Below are 5,829 nucleotides of genomic sequence, written 5' to 3'. Positions count from 1 at the left end.
ACATAGGTGCTAGAACTAAGGGGGCGGGGGCGGGGGGGTGCTGCAGCTTAAATGACTGCTTCTTGGAGCAGCTGGTCCTGAAACCCACCAGAGGAGAGCAATTCTTGATTTAATCCTAAATGGAGCACAGGATCTGGTCCAAGAGGTGAATATAGCTGGACCGCTTGGTAATAGTGACATAATATAATTAAATTTAATATCCCTGTGACAGGAAAAACACCACAGCGGCCCAACACTGTAGCATTTAATTTCAGAAAGGGAAACTACACAAAAATGAGGAGGTTAGTTAGACAGAAATTAAAGGGTTCAGTGCCAAAAGTGAAAACTCTGCAAGCTGTGTGGAAACTTTTTAAAGACACCATAATAGAGGCTCAACTTAAATGTATACCCCCAGGGCTGGCTTTAGGCTGATTCGCCCGATTCCTCCGAATCGGGCCCCGTGCCTAAAAGGGCCCCACGCCTTAGGCGCCTTTTTAATTTTTTTTACTCACCTCGGCGGCAGTCCGCTCCTCTGGGGTCTTCAGCGGCCCCGCTCCCCTGGCCAGAGCGCCGGCTGGAGTGCGGCAAGCCCTGTGCCCCCACTCTCCTGGCTGGAGCTCCGGCCGGAGCGTGGCAGCCCCACGGCCTCGCGATCGCGGCCGGAGCACGGCAGCCCCACGGCCCCGCGACCGTGGTTGGAGCTCCAGCTGGAGTGCGGCAGCCCCACAGCCCTGCGACCCTGGCTGGAGCTCCAGCTGGAGTGCAGTGGCCCCGCGACCTTGGCCGGAGCGCAGCAAGCCCCTCGCCCCTCCTCCCCCGGCTGGCAATTGGAAGTGCTGCCGAAGACTGGGAGCGGCGCCCGGTGAGTACAAGCCCTGCCCCCAGGAATCGGGCCCCGCACTTGCTAAAGCCAGCCCTGTATACCCCAAATTAAAAAACATAGTAAGAGAACCAAAAAAGAGCCACCAGGGCTAAACAACAAAGTAAAAGAAGCAGTGAGAGGCAAAAAGGCATCTTTTAAAAAGTGAAAGTTAAATCCTAGTGAGGAAAATAGAAAGGAGCATAAACACTGGCAAATGAAGTGTAAAAATACGGTTAGGAAGGTGAAAAAAGAATTTGAGGAATAGTTAGCCAAAAACTCAAAAAGTAACAGCAAAAATTTTTTTAAGTACATCAGAAGCAGGAAGCCTAAACAACCAGAGGGGCCACTGGATGATAGAGATGCTAAAGGAGCACTCATGGATGATAAAGCCATTGCAGAGAAACTAAATGAAATCTTTGCATCGGTCTCACAGCTGAGGATATGAGGGAGATTCCCAAACCTGAGCCATTCTTTTTAGGTGTCAGATCTGAGGAACTGTCCCAGACTGAGATATCATTAGAGGAGATTTTGGAACAAATTGATAAATTAAACAGCAATAAATCACCAGGACCAGATGGTATTCACCCAAGAGTTCTGAAGGAACTAAAATGTGAAATTACAGAACTACTAACTGTAGTCTGTAACCTATCATTTAAATCAGCTTCTGTACCAGATGACTGAAGGATAGCTAATGTGATGCCAATTTTTAAAAAGGGCTCCATAGGTGATCCCGACAATTATAGGCATGTAAGCCTGACTTCAGTACCAGGCAAACTGGTTGAAACTATAATAAAGAACAATATAGTCAGACATATAGATAAACATAATTTGTTGAGGAAGAGTCATCATGGTTTTAGTAAAGGGAAATCATGCCTTACCAATCTACTAGAATTCTTTGAGGGAGTCAACAGGCATTTGGACCAAGGGGATCCAGTGGATATACTGTACTTAGATTTTCAGAAAGCCTTTGACAAGGTCCCTCACCAAAGGCTCTTACGCAAAGTAAGCTGCCACGAGATAAGAGGGAAGGTGCTCTCATGGATTTGGTTTCTGGTTGAAAGATAGGAAATGAAGGTAGGAATAAATGGTCAATTTTCAGAATGGAGAGAGGTAAATAGTGGTGTCCCCCAGGGGTCTGTTCTGGGACCAGTCTTATTTAACATGTTCATAAATGATCTGGAAAAAGGAGTAAACAGTGAGGTGGCAAAATTTGCAGATGATACAAAATAACTAAGTGGTAGCTGTGTTAGTCTATATCAGCAAAAACAACGAGGAGTACTTGAGGCACCTTATAGACTAACAAATTTATTTGGATATAAGCTTCATGTGATGAAGTGGGTTTTAGCCCACGAAAGCTTATGCCCAAATAAATTTGTTAATATATAAGGTGCACAAGTACTCCTCATTGTTTTTACAAAATTACTAAAGATAGTTAAAACCCAGGCAGACTGCGAAGAGCTACAAAAGGATCTCTCAAAACTGGGTGACTGGGCAACAAAATGGCAAATGAAGTTTAATGTTGATAAATGCAAAGTAATGCACATTGGAAAGCATAATCCCAACTATACATATAAAATGATGGGGTCTAAATTAGCTGTTACCACTCTAGAAAGAGATCTTGGAGTCATTGTGAATAGTTCTCTGAAAACATCCACTCAGTGTGCAGCGGCAGTCAAAAAAGCGAACAGAATGCTGGGAATAATTAAGATAGGGATAGATAATAGGACAGAAAATATCATGTTGCCTATTTCTATAAATCCATGGTACACCCAGATCTTGAATACTGTGATCACCCCCTCTATAAAAAGATATATTGGAATTGGAAAAGGTTCAGAAAAGGGCAACAAAAATTATGAGGAGAGATTAATAAGACTGGGACTTTTCAGCTTGGAAAAGAGACGGCTAAGGGGAGATATGATTGAGGTCTATTAAATCATGACTAGTGTAGAGAAAGTAGATAAGGAAGTGTTGTTTACTACTTCTCATAACACAAGAACTAGGAGGCACCAAATGAAATAAATAGGCAGCAGGTTTAAAACAAATAAAAGGAAGTATTTCTTCATACAACACAGTCAATCTGTGGAACTCCTTGCCAGACGATGTTGTAAAGGCCAAGATCATAACGGTTCAAAAAAGAACTAGATAAATTTATGGAGGACAGGTCCATCAATGTCTATTAGCCAGGATGGGCAGGAATGATATCCCTAGCCTTTGTTTGCCAGAAGCTGGGAATAAGCAACAGGGAATGGATCACTTGATGATTACCTGTTCTGTTCATTCCCTCTGGGATACCTGGCACTGGCCACTGTCAAAAGACAGGATACTGGGCTAGATGGACCTTTGGTCTGACCCAGTAGGGCCATTCTTATGTTCTTATGACTTGAAGTGGTTTCCATTATATACAGAGTTGACAGTTTGGCTCAGTGGCTCTCAGCACCCCCACTATAAAAAACTTCCAGGAGTCGGGACATAATATCTGTAGTCTATATTATTTGCAGTTCTCACATTTTTGGTTCCTTCCAATGAATGATTCTGTCCAGCACAAGGATCCACACGTGCACCCAAAAGAACAAGAAATAAGCCCTGGTATGATCTCACGCTGCCAATATAGATGCCATGGCAGAGAGTCACTAACCTCCGTCTGAAGCCCTCAACTTTGGGCCTGGAAACCCAAATTATTCTGAAGAGCTCAAGGAGGTAAGAAGCTTCATGTCCTGTCCATTCATGCATTCAGTAATTTTATCAATTTAATTTTCTTGCTATTCTATCTGCTCTCTTTTTTGTTGGTCATTTTGTAGGGTGGAGTTCCCTATATATATTTATTCATGCTTACTTATGCTTGTTTCACTGTTCACATTTGAATTTATTGTATTTGTATTAAAATAATTAGTTATAAGGCATTTTGCACAATGGAATCCATCTTTTAAAATGGAGTCCAGTTTTGGATGTTTACAACTCACTTTTGCACCTTTTTGTTTGGTGGGAAACAGAGTTTGCTGCAGAAACTGCCTCTGAGGAGACTGGATCAAACCAGTCTGGATTAGAATTTGGCAGCCAGTGAATGTCACGTTTGCATGGGCATTGAGGACTTCCTTCACCATCTTACCTGATCTATCCCACCAATCCGGGTATCTTCTACCTGAATCCACTTACCTTTTTCCTGATTCCAGTGACTGCCAACACCAGCAGTCTCCTGATTCCTGGTTCTAACACAGTGACGGTCTTGAGCTCCGCCTGTCCCCGGTAACCACTGGGTGCACAGTTGCAGGTCCAGGTCCCTACGAATCCAAGCAACGGAGAGACTGTCACTTAACACCCACAGCTGATCCCACTCGAGATCCATCCTTCGAGATACAGTACAGTTCTGGGGTTCCTTGGTTTAGTTTGTTTTGTTAGAAGTGTAAATTGCCAAGGGTTGTATTGGGGACTGGGCTTCAGGCCCATCTTTGGGAACCACATTCCTGTTTTATGGTTTTAATCTGTTTTACCTGGTAGGCGGTGGGAAGATTTTAGTTAATTTTCTCCCCAGCTGATTAGATACTGGTATTGCCAGTCAAAGAACCTGGCCCTGTTACCTGAGATTGTGTAACAATTTATTTGTTTTGTAGCTGAACTAATAGTTTTCTTCTCTGTTGTGTTTCCCTCTAGGACCCAGAGGCAGGAATTTCAGGTGATGTCTCAGCGAGGACAACCAATCCTCCAGGTCCCTCCCTGCAGCCCAGCAAGTTCCCCCATCCCTGTCCCTCATATAAAGCAGTTGAGACCACAGAGGATGTATTCTGTCATAGGACATACAAGGAGATGATGATTGGCTGTTAGAGCATTTGGGTAAGTGGATTTACTTGGAGTAATTACAAGCTGATGGAGTAGTCATGCAGCATATCCTTCAGTTAATAACCCTTTTCTTTTTTTCTTTTTCAGATTGCAGTAGTGTAGTACTGAGGCAGCCCATGGACTGCCATGGCAACACCAGTAAAGACTTGTGAGGGAGAGGCCTGTATTAGTGTGTCTGCATTTCTGCTAACTAACCTTTGATTTTTGTCTCTTACATGTTTTGCAAGTGAGTCCCCATGAGGCAGAGCGCAGGGGATAGGGAAGAAGAAAAGAAGAAAGAAAGTTTAAGTGTACTAAAAATATTACTGAAATTTGATTTGTCTGGCCTTCTTTGCTGTTCTGGGGTTTGTGGGTTTGTGTGAGAGGCCTCCAGGAGGAACCAAGCAGAGCCAGGTAATGCCTCCTCTGCTCTCAGACTTCTGCCAAAGGATAGGTGGACAGGGCCAAAGCCCCTGTTGCCAGATCCTGTAATGTTATTGCCAGTAACATGATTTTGGCCCCTGTTGCAAACAGGCTCATTATGACAAGAGATTTCATGGGATTTTGAGACTGGTCTAGGGGAAAAACCCCTCTGACTAGCTGCCCTCACCATTTCCTGAGGAAGAGTGGCTAATCAGAGCTGCTGCGGGAGGCAGGCTGAGCTCGCTATCCCTCCTCTCGTAAACTGACAAAAGGTTTTGGTGGGAGAAGGGGAGAGGGAGCAGGGGTGCCATTTTCACAAGAGGTAAGGGAGGGGAGAGCAGAAAAAGCCCAGCACCAGCTCCCATTTCCCCCTGCCTTCTTATGAAAAATAGGTCTGCTCCTCCTAGGGTGACCAGATGTCTCAATTTTATAGGGACAGTCCCAATTTTGGGGTCTTCTTCTTAAATGGGCTCCTATCAGCCCCCCACCCCCACCCGATTTTTCACACTTGCTGTCTGGTCACCCTAGTTCCTCCCCTGCCCCCCTTCTTTATCTCTACAGGCTTGGGAAGTGGACATAGAGGACTGCTGCTGAAGCTGTCTTCTCCCTCCTGCCCTGGGAGGTGGGTGGAGGATAAGGAGCTCCTGGAGCTCTAGGAGAGGAGGTGTGCTGGGGACAAAGGCACAAATGTGGGTCTGTGAGGACTGAATTAATGATAGGGTGGGAGGTTAGAGCAGTTGTCAAGACTGGGA

General features: G+C 44.8%; 1 long non-coding RNA gene across 1 annotated transcript; it reads left to right on the top strand.

Moving 5' to 3' along the window:
- Positions 1-3,411: 3,411 nt before the first annotated feature.
- LOC120404617 lies at positions 3,412-5,549 on the top strand. The gene is made up of 3 exons (XR_005598066.1): positions 3,412-3,538; positions 3,832-3,969; positions 4,490-5,549. It is a non-coding gene; the product is annotated as an uncharacterized LOC120404617 (long non-coding RNA).
- Positions 5,550-5,829: the final 280 nt, after the last annotated feature.

This window comes from Mauremys reevesii, linkage group 4 (genome assembly GCF_016161935.1).
Source record: "Mauremys reevesii isolate NIE-2019 linkage group 4, ASM1616193v1, whole genome shotgun sequence".
Lineage (NCBI taxonomy): Eukaryota > Metazoa > Chordata > Testudines > Geoemydidae > Mauremys > Mauremys reevesii.
The sequence above is the reverse complement of the archived record's forward strand: the minus strand, read 5'-3'. Positions and strand labels throughout refer to the sequence as shown.